We start from the raw sequence: 10808 nt of genomic DNA, 5'->3' as shown, positions 1-10808 counted from the left end.
TGTCCCAGTGTGGGTGCCAGCAACCCCAGTCCAGATGCATCCAATCCCCTGTCTGGGCATGTTGGGGAGGCAACCAATTGATGCTTCTCTTTCACATTAATGTTTCTCTCTCTTCCTCTCTCTAGAAGCAATGAAAAAAATGTCCTCAGGTGAGGATAAAAATAAATAAATAATTAGGAAATATATCCACATTTCTCAGTGAGAGGAATGTCGAAGAATTTGAGGCTAGTTTTAATCTGCCACACTGTACGTACTCAGTGCCAGTTGTCTCAATACTGTGTAGCAATGCTTTCCAATGCAGAAATTTAGATGTCAAATTCCTTAGTGTCCTTTAATCTGAAACAGTTCATCTTTTCTTGTCTTTCATGACATTGACATTTTTTGAAGTGTATGGGCCAGTTATTTTGTACAATATCCCTTGATGTGGGTGTCTGTTACCTCATGCTTAAATTCCAACTGTGTATTTTGGGTAGGAATACAATATAGCTGATGTCATATCCTCAGAGTATCACCTTATATGTGATGCCAAATTGTATTATCAGTTAAATTAACTTTTGAGTACTTGGTAAAGGTGGTATCTGCCAGATTTCTCCAATGTAATAGTACTATCCCTATTGTAATTGGTAATTCTAGGGAGTTCCTATTTTTTCTTTAAAAAATTCAAAAAGGAAAAAGCCTCTTCAATATGGTATTAGACAATTCTAATATCTGATGTCCTTGGGGGAGGGAGGATCTAAATCTATTGGGTTATGTGGGGCCTCTTGTGCTTACTGATTTTTTTTAAAAATTGTGGACTTGTATTTGCTTGAATCCTCTGGGACTAAATAAAGGATGTTTCCTCCAGAGCGGGTTTCTGTTGTTTGCGCTTAGAGCACAGGACACTTGAAACTCTTCAGTGCTCTTCACGGTCTTGGCTTGACGCAGGAGGCTCAGGTTTGGCTCTCCTTCCCAATGCTTCGTGAACATTTACTGGGATGGAATTGAGAAAGCGCCCAGCAGCTAGCGCAATACTGACTCAAGTCTTTAAGATCACTAACGGACAAGGTGTCCACCCCTCCTTTCCCCTCTTGGTGCCCGCTCCATCGCCCGGGTGGGCTCCTTCCGACCAGGCGTAGAGCGCCAGGCTTGTGGAGGAACCGGCTGCTCCGCCCCCAGGGCAGCGCGTAGCAACTGTCCGGGTGGGCAGGGGGCGGAGCCGGCGCTCCACAGCCTAGTTCGGAAGGCCTGGCAATCCCCACGGCCGGTTCCTATTGCCTCCTCTTTCTCCCTGCGATGCAGATCAGCGATGCTGACCGAGGCCTCCTCTAGGGTGAGTACTCCTGGGCCTCGGCTCTGCCAGCGCTCCGGAGGCGCACTTCCTGCGGAGGGCGGTGGTGGCCGTCGCGTGGGCATCTCCGGATGCCAGGCGGGGTTCGGGCCAGGGCTGGGACGCGTGGGCCGGGGCGTCCGGGCCTCGTGGGGGCTGTCCTGCCTCAGCCCGAGCGGCGGGGCCGCGCAGGGATAATGCGGAGGCCAGCTGGGCTAGAAGCATCAGCTCAAGTGCGGGCGCCACTGCGGCGCTCCCTCTGCTGCCGGCTGGGAGCCTGGCGAGATGCTGCCTGGCAAGAAGATTCAGGAGTCCCTCCCCCATCCTCCCAGGCTCGGCTTCACGACTCTGGGGTCGTCCCCATCTCCTCTCTCCCAGTGGGAGCATCAACGTGAAAAAGCCGCTTCTTCACCGGAGCCTTCTTTTCCCACGGTTTCTACCTGGAAATTGACAGTTGATCCCAGCCTGGGCTCCTGCAGGGGCGGAGGAGTTGTGAGAGCCGTCTGGATTTTAAAGTACTTAATACAAATTGGTAGTTACTAAATAGTCACGGGGATGTAGTGGTGCCAGGTGGGTACTAGACTCATGGAAGGAAATCACTTGTAAGTCACACCCTGTCTAACCACTATGTTGTATACCTAAACCTAATATAATATTGAATATCAAGTGTAACTGAAAAATAAAATTTAAAAAATGAAGTACTCCTGAGACACCTGCCTTTAGTCAGGCTCTGCGGCCATCCAGTGTCTGCCCATGGCTGTGTGTTGATGTTTATTGGGTCTTCCATTAGACAAGGGCTAAACCTAGGCTTGGGGGAAAAAAAAAAAGTTCTGGAGGACTGGAACTGAGAAAAGAAAGGCTTTTGGGTTGGTAGCTTTAGGACAGCAGTTATCAATGGGGTGGGCGTGTGCAGGGTGAAGTGTTCAAGAGTGGGTAGGGGATGAGGACACAGAGGCTGGCAGGGCACAGGGAGATCTTTCTAACTGTTTGATGATAAAAACAAGGAGGAAGAAGATTGTAATTTGAGGGTTGAGCAAAGTTTTTTGTTGTTGAATTTTTAAAGAAAAATAATATTGAAAATGTACGAAAGTCACGGAATCTTGATTGGGAATGAATAGGATTCAGGGTCCAGATTGAGAAACTGGGCTTAAAAAGAGGGATAGAGGGTGACTTTAGGCACCTGTGCTGGGCAGGAGTGCTGGAATGTAACTGTTGGGGGAGGAAATAATACTGTGTTGACCATATTTATCTCTTGGAATTTTATCTTCTAGAGCGGAGTTGGCCTTAAAACCCCATAAAATGGCAAAAACTTTCATGACCCATGTTTTGATCAGATCAAAAACATCTGTTAAAGAGAAGTACTGAACTCTTTGACCACATAATCTTGGGAGAGGAGGATAAAACTAGCTTTATTATATTATTACACTTTATATGCCACTTGATAGAATAAATATTTAGTATCTACATTAAATTGAGTGTTATTTAATATGTGCTTTTTCCAGAGATGCATGCAAGTGATTTAGGAACTAGCCATCTCTTTGAGGATCTTTTATTCAGAGTGGAAACATCCAAAGAAAATCAGTAGTGATTTTCTTCTCTCTCTTTTTTTTAAGCCATCAATGAACAATGGTTTTTTAAACCAACCTGGCTTCCTGTTGAAAACATGGATTCCCTGGCCTCACCTCAAGCCTTTGAAATAAAACTCTCTTGGGGTGGAGTTTAGTAATACTAATTTCAAACAGAGACCACAGGATTTTTCTGGAATTAAAAATTATTGATAGCCTCTGAGGATTTTTTTTTTTAGATTTGGGTTTGTTGGGGCCTCTCTAGCACAAATTTCCTTGAAGGTTATTTGAATGAGTTGCTGCCAAACTTATGTAACCGAAAGTTATAATCCCTGTCTATTGTGTCATCTCTAAATTTTAATGTATTTTAAAGGAAAATTATGTAGTCATTTTGCCTGAAAAAAAACCAGCCCATATTGTTTATGATTATAAAATCCCATTTTGGAAAAATTACAAGATATAGAAGAAACAAATTTTCTGTAGGTAAGAAACAACCACCAGTAATTATTTCTGGCATTTTACATGTAAAGGACATGCACACCACACATATATAGCATAATTTGGATTGTATTCTATGTACATTTTCATATTCTGTTTTTTTCACTTAGCTATTATGAGCATGTTCTCATGTAAAGTTTTTGAAACACCATTTTAATGAAAGCATGTGTTCCATCATATGGAGGTACTATAATTAATTAAGTAAATTCCCTAATGTTAACACTGATTCTTTCAGTTTTTGTTATTTTAGTAATGTTGGTTGATAAAGTCAAAAGCTTTGGAAATGCATTTTTAAAATCTAAGTTTCACATTTCCTTATTGCTTCTCCTAATTAGAAGGAAAGTTAACATTTCTGAAGGATCTATTACATTTCAGGCCCATTCTCATATTTCAGTGGTTCTCAAACTTTAATGCATTTAAGAATCACCTGAGGAGCTTGTTAAAAATTCATTTTCCTGAGTCCCAGGCCCAGCTGCTCTGAGAGTAGGGCCTAGGAACCTGCAATTTTAACAACTGCTCCTCTGATTTAGGTATTATAAGCACTCTTGGAACCACACTATGAAAAGTGCTTTTTAAATCAATGGCAAAACAGACTCAGAAATTTAGGTCAGTTGTCCAAAGCCATACATATGTCTATTAAGATTTGCACTCAGCTCTTTGTGACTTCAGAGCCACTTTTTTTTTTCCATTAAAAAAAGAAAATTTTTTTCTGTTATAGTTGTCCCACTTTCTCCCCCATTGTTCTCTGCCCACCCCACCCACCCCTTCTCCCTCAGTCATTCCCTGCCCTGTTGTCCATGTCCATGGGTCATTCGTACTACTTCCTTAACTAGACCCTTTCCCTTCCTTCCCCCTTTCTCCCCTCCTCCCTTCCCCCTGGTAACTATTAGTCTGTCCTTGTTTATATGCCTCTGGTTCTATTTTCCTCATTTGCTTGTGGTGTTCATTAGTTTCCTGTATTAGCTGATATAATATGGTATTTGTCTTTTGCTGCCTGGCTTATTTTGCTAAGCATAATACTTTTTTATTTTTCCATTACCTCAGACCTTCTCAAACCTTCTCATTGACGTGTCCCTAATGACTGCAGAAAGGGAACTCTGACCCCACTGCAGGGTTCTCTGGGATAGCTGAAAATGACACATATGTACACAATGGACCTCCATTAAAATCTCCCATTAGAAATTCCTAGGAATTCTGTTATACTGCATAACATACACTGTTTAAAACAATTTCAGTCCTTCGCTTGTTAAATTTACTTCATGTTACCTGACTATTTTATGACAACTCTTGCTGTAAAATGGGTGACACAGGACCATCGGCATCTCTTGTCCCAATGCTCCACTGTGCTCTGTGGGTTCAGGAAGGAAGGGACAGATGAAGTCCTCGGATCCAGGAAAGAGGGGCACTGCTTTGAAGTACTCAGGGGCAGAGGAGCAGAAGGTGGTGGGCATGACCAAAAGTGCTATTTATTAGAGAGGGAGCTCTCTATCCTTAGGAACATGCTGGTGTTAGTAAACTGAAGGGAGCTAGCATGGGGGTGGGGGAGGAGCTTTTTCATTTTCTAAAGTCTTTCCAAAATGTAATTTTACACCCGTTAATTTCCCCTCTTCCTTATTAATCATTATTTTTCTCCTCCTCCTCCCCCTTCTTCTTTTTTTTTTTTTTGCATTTCATCTGTTTTAAGTAGTGTCTGTATGCATTTTAACTAGCATATCCTACAAAGTAATTTATTATTTACCAAATTCAGCACTGGCTAGGTGTCAGGTCATAGGACTACAAAAATCAGTGAATCTCTTTGAGAATTAAATTAATTTTACTGCCATATGTTGCGTTACACTCAGTCTCCAACTCTTTAATTTTAACTTTTAATTTTTAATTACTTTTAGACTTATAAACAAAAATAATGCATAACCATGGTTCAGTTATCAGTACAATTAACTACAGACTTTATTTGAATTTTATCAGTTTTCTGCTAATGATATATTTTTTTCAGACATACAATACTTTATTAAGAAAATTGGTTTTGAATTAATAGCTAAAGTAACAACTGAATGAAGCCAGACTAGATGTACTGGATAAAACTCATACTTAATTTTTTGACATCACTTAGCAATTTTTTAGACAAAAATCAACTTTTTTTTATTAAGCACATTCTATAGTATAAAGCTGTCATAATATCCGTACAATTTAATAGTTTTGATAGATGTTCAGACAAATTTATTTTAAATAGAAACCTGAAATAATTATTAATTACAAATTATAATTAGACTATCCCATTGCTTTAAAACATGAATAAAGCAGTGATTAAAAAAATATTTTATTTATTTCCTTTTTAGAGAGAGGGGGAGAGAGGGAGAAAGAGAGGTAGAGAAACATCAATGTGCAAGAGATACAATTAGTTTCCTCTCGCACGTCCCGACTGGGACCTGGCTTGCAAACCAGGCATATGCCCTGACTGAGGATCAAATCTGCAACCTTTCAATTTGCAAGCTGGCACTCCATCCACTGAGCCACACCAGCCAGGGCCGAAGCAGTGATATATAGTTGCAAATTACTACTATAATCCCAGAAAGTCAGAATTCCTTGGGTGCTAAAGTCCCCTGCTATAGTTTAGTAGGCAGTATTCAAATGTGGTATGAATATTCAGATGCCTTGATTTTCCAAGGAACAAGAACTTTATATTAAACAACAATAGAAACTTCATTAATTCAGAAGAATTTCTTTCTCCCTTGTATTTCCCCCCCTCCCTGGGACTCTTTTCCTAACCAGTTTGCTAGTAACACTGTAAGATGAAGAGTGGCAAAGTTAAATCCCTTTCACAACTACTGCCAAGCCTACAACTTTTGTCTTATGTGTGGAGGCTTATTTTGTTACACTTTTATTTTTATTTATTTTTAATTTATTGATTTTTTGGGGGGTTGATTCCTATATGTGCCTCAACTAGGGATTGAACCTGCAACCTTGGTGTATTGGGACAAACACTAACCAACTGAACTTTCTGCCCAAGACTGTTTTTTTTATATTTTTAGACCCAACTTCTTAAAAATAGAAACTAATTTAGTAACATGTGGGAATGTGTTTTTTTTTAAAAAAAGGAAAAAGCAAAGCTAACCCAATAAACGAATCACATACCCACACTGTTCTCAGTGAAAAGGACAAAACAGAGAGCAGGGACCTTCCCTTAAGTAGCAGAATGTACTTCCATGGAATGAGCTTTTATTAACAGGAAGTTTTTATTCATTTTTTAAAATGTTATTGACATTCTTTGATCTTTGGAAAAAATGGGAAAGGGCAAATCAAAACCTGATATTGAACAAGGGAAAAGGAGGGCTAGCTGGATGCCAGATTCCTTTCCATGCATGGTCAGTATGATAGAGCCATTCACACATTAGGGCTGCTGAGCACTCCAGAACTCTGAGAACCTGCCTGGGGCTTCATCAGCAGGTGACACCAGAGATAATGGGGATGGGATTCACAAGCGTGAGCCTTTGTACCATGTAGGCACACCCTTCACTCAAGATGGGTCTCTGAACCAGCCTGACCTGGTTATGGGCTCCAATGTACAAGCAGGCCTGCTAACATCCTGACAAGGCCAGGATGCATGAATTCTAGAGCCAGGAAACCCAGTCAATAGGACCTTCTTGTTCTTTCCTCTCCAGGGTTACTAACCCACAGAATAATGATTCTTGACAGTGAAGTCAAATGAATACTATGGAAAATGACCACTGGTACTTGGGAGTACTTAATATGGAAAAGAACAACAAAAGGTACCTCTCTATTGTATGTACTGCACAACAAATATAACATTCTGGCCCTGACCAGTGTGGCTCAGTTGATTGTGCATTGTCCCTCAAAGTGAAAGGTCACCAGTTAGATTTCAGGTTAGGACACATGCCAGGGCCAGGCCAGATCCCGGCCAGGTCCCTGGTTGGGTCATGTGTGAGAGACAAGCAATAGATGTTTCTCCCTCCCTTCCCCTCTCTCTAAAAATGAACAAAATCTTTTAAAAAATATATTTAAAAAATGAAAACATTCTCTGTGAAACTTTAGAAATTACATTTTAAAACAAGATTCTCATTAAAAACACAACACACAACCACAATGACAATGACAAGATAACACCATATGAATACAGAAGGAAGGATTCTAGATACTCCATATCAGCCCTGGGACCAGGTTCTTGAACCCAGCTCATGACTCAGTGGAAATACACTCTATTAGTGTCTCAGACATGGGGGAGGGGGAGGGCTTGACTTCATCTTGAGGTTAAACTGTTATGTACATTATATTATATCTACATGCTGATACAGTATTTTAAATTAGGAGACAAACACATGTATAAAGATGTTACTCTACCAAATATCAGGAGATGGTTGAGGTACAGAGAACAGTTAATAAAAGAAAAGAGCTATATTACCTGTTTGGAGATAATATAACCTGGCTTATAGTTCTTTAAATTAAAAGAAATGGTACAGAAAGGAAGTGTAATGCAAAAAATATTACTAAAACAATCCAGAGAAATTTTCCTATTGTCCAACATATTCCTAATACAACTCAGAATTCAGAATGATGTGGGCAGTCAAAAGGGGATGTTAACTTCTCAAAAGGAAAGCCCTGGACGTTCTGGGTAGGTGCTAGCACCCAAAATTTCACTGAAGAAGAATGCTGTTTGTTAATAGCAGACCAAAGTGCAAAGCAATATAAATTAGCGGCCAGGTCTTCTCTTGATTGTTGATTTACTTCTGGAAAACAGACTGTATGTTCCTTTTATATGAACAATTTACATTTGAAGCATTTGATTTTTTTCACTAATTGAGGGAGGAAATGGGCTTCTGTCCTACTTAAAGTCAGTGAAGCTAAGGTATCCTCAAAGAGGAGGCTGGAATTGGAGGTGAGAAATGCCAGTACTTGAAGAGTTAAGCATTTTTGCATCTGCCCAGTGTCTAGAACCAATTCCAGCTCATAACTCAGCTGTGAAGAACTCCCTTAGGCATTGGTGGCCATGTAGCCAGTAGTTCAAGACTAGGAAGCTCTGGAAGGGGTAAAGTGCGGACTGTTATCTGGAGAGGTAAGTATATGTTCTAGAGGGAAACAGGTCTCATTGTGGACACTGGGAGGCACATTTAAGAAATCCCAAATTAAAATAGTGTTAACATGAGAACTGCTAATGATTTGCAGTTCATCAAGCTGTAGCCAAAACTCATGTCCAGAATGTTCCACCAATGTGCATAAACACAATGTGCTTGCTGTGGCTCAAGGGTCGAGAGCAACTTGCAAGTCCCAGACTTGAATGTTCCCTTCATAGGCCCCACTGACAATCCTCTTCTTACCAAATCAGATGCATTGGACCAATTCTTCATATCCCTCTACAACAGTGGTTCTCAACCTTCCTAATGCCGTGGCCCTTTAATACAGTTCCTCATGTTGTGGTGACCCCCAACCATGAAATTATTTTCGTTGCTACTTCATAACTGTAATTTTGCTATTATGAATCGTAATGTAAATATCATATGCAGGATGTATTTTCATTGTTACAAATTGAACATAATTAAAGCATAGTGATTAATCACAGAAATAATATGTAATTATATATGTGTTTTCTGATGATCTTAGGCGACCCCTGTGAAAGGGTCATTCGACCCCCAAAGGGGTCACAACCCACAGGTTGAGAACCGCTGCTCTAGAACCTGTAAACAGGCACCACATTCAATATCCCATAGCTTGATGATATTATCTGATGATCCACTAACAATCAGCCAGTCCCTTGTACTGAAGACGGGCAGTGCGTTGTTTGTGCCCATTCAGAGTATGAACAAATTCCCAGGTACTCGTGCTCCAGACTTTGATGGTTCTGTCACTGGAGGCAGATACGATGCCTTTATCATCAAAGTCTACTACAGTGACAGCAGCACAGTGGCTGACCAGGACACGGAGCAAGGTCATAACACTTTGGTAGAAGCCATGTCCCACACAGCGAAAGACTGGTCTTTGGAATAGGTCACCATCAATCCATTGCTGAAGCGTAAGTGCTGTACAGCCTTGTCTGGTGGATCAGTGTGTTCAGAACTTCACCCATGTTAATCTCCCAGACTCACTGTAAAGTCTGAAGAGCTAGTCACAATGAAACGTTCATCATCCTGGAGACAAAGGAGCCAGTGTTAATGCTTTTTAACATTCAAAGCTGGTTTTATCCCACTTTTTAATCCAATTATCTTGTAGGCCACTGAATTTTTTCATCATAACAGTGTAAACTGTAGATGCCTTTACTATTGTCAGAGTGGCACTGAATCCTCTGCAAATTGTGTGGTCCACATCGCTACTTAGAATCTATAGTCTCTATATCCTGGATAATCTTTGGGTATAATGATCTATAAAATGAATTGGGAGGGCCATCTCTGGGTTTGTTTTTAAATAGGTACTGATCCCACCCTTTTCTTTCTGAAAGTTCCTTCCATAGAGGGTCAGTGTGCACCATTCATTCAATCAGCTTCTTCCAAAGCTTTCCTTTGGAGATCACTTGCTGCCATTCTTTATATACTGGCTCTGCCGCATACAGAGACCTGGCACCCAGGTAGGAAAGAATGTTTGCTGCTGTGTGATCTAAGCCTTGATCTGGTAAAGTGGTAATGAAGTCCTCATGCAACGTGGGCTTCAGGTACAAGTAATATGTCCATACTGGTAATGATACATGCAGGAAACAGGTGTTCCACAAATTCCACTTAGTCTGATTCAGACAATTCGTCAAAATATTTCATGCACAAGTTTTTTCTTTTTTGATAGTTTTTTTGGTAGCCTCTTTTTTGGAGATGATTACAGATGATGTTCCATTACTTATCTGGAAAATATTTTGTACTTCAGCCCTGACTGGTGTGGCTCAGGGGGATGGGTGTCACCCCGCAAGCTGAAACCCGTTCAATTCCCAGTCAGGGTGCATGCTTGGCTTGTGTCCTAGGCCCCCAGTTGGGGACATGCAAGAGGCAACTGCGCATTGATGTTTTCCTCCCGCTCTCCCTCCCTTCCTCTCTCTCTAAAAATAAATAAATAAAATTTAAAAGTAAATAAATAAATAAGAAAATATTTTGTAGTCCAGAATGAATGGGAATATTCCCTATAAGACTAGCCTGAGAACAGACAGTAGTCAAGCAGTTTCCAAGATGCTTTCTGTTTACTCTATCGAGCTTTCTTCAACAAAATCCCAAACATAGTCTTTGGTGAGAAAGACATAGACTTCGGTAAGATAGAAAGCTATTCATACACCCATCATGGCATCAGCGGCAAAGGATAGCCACCAAGAAATGGAAGGAAGGGCCTATGGAGTGGTGGATCGTGAGCTAGACCCTCTTGTACTCAATTGTGTAGTAGGGCTCCATGGTGATTCTGGTGCCTGGCCAAGCTCTGTCAGGGCCGCAGAGTGCAGAGGTGGAGGTGGTCATGGTCAT

General features: G+C 40.9%; 1 pseudogene; it reads right to left on the bottom strand.

Moving 5' to 3' along the window:
• Window positions 1–8425: 8425 nt before the first annotated feature.
• LOC150021590 (uncharacterized) lies at window positions 8426–10808 on the bottom strand (annotated as a pseudogene).

The sequence above is a fragment of the Furipterus horrens genome, unplaced genomic scaffold, assembly GCF_987537825.1.
Source record: "Furipterus horrens unplaced genomic scaffold, mFurHor1.1.pri manual_scaffold_1, whole genome shotgun sequence".
In the NCBI taxonomy this organism is placed as follows: Eukaryota; Metazoa; Chordata; class Mammalia; order Chiroptera; family Furipteridae; genus Furipterus; species Furipterus horrens.
The sequence above is the reverse complement of the archived record's forward strand: the minus strand, read 5'-3'. Positions and strand labels throughout refer to the sequence as shown.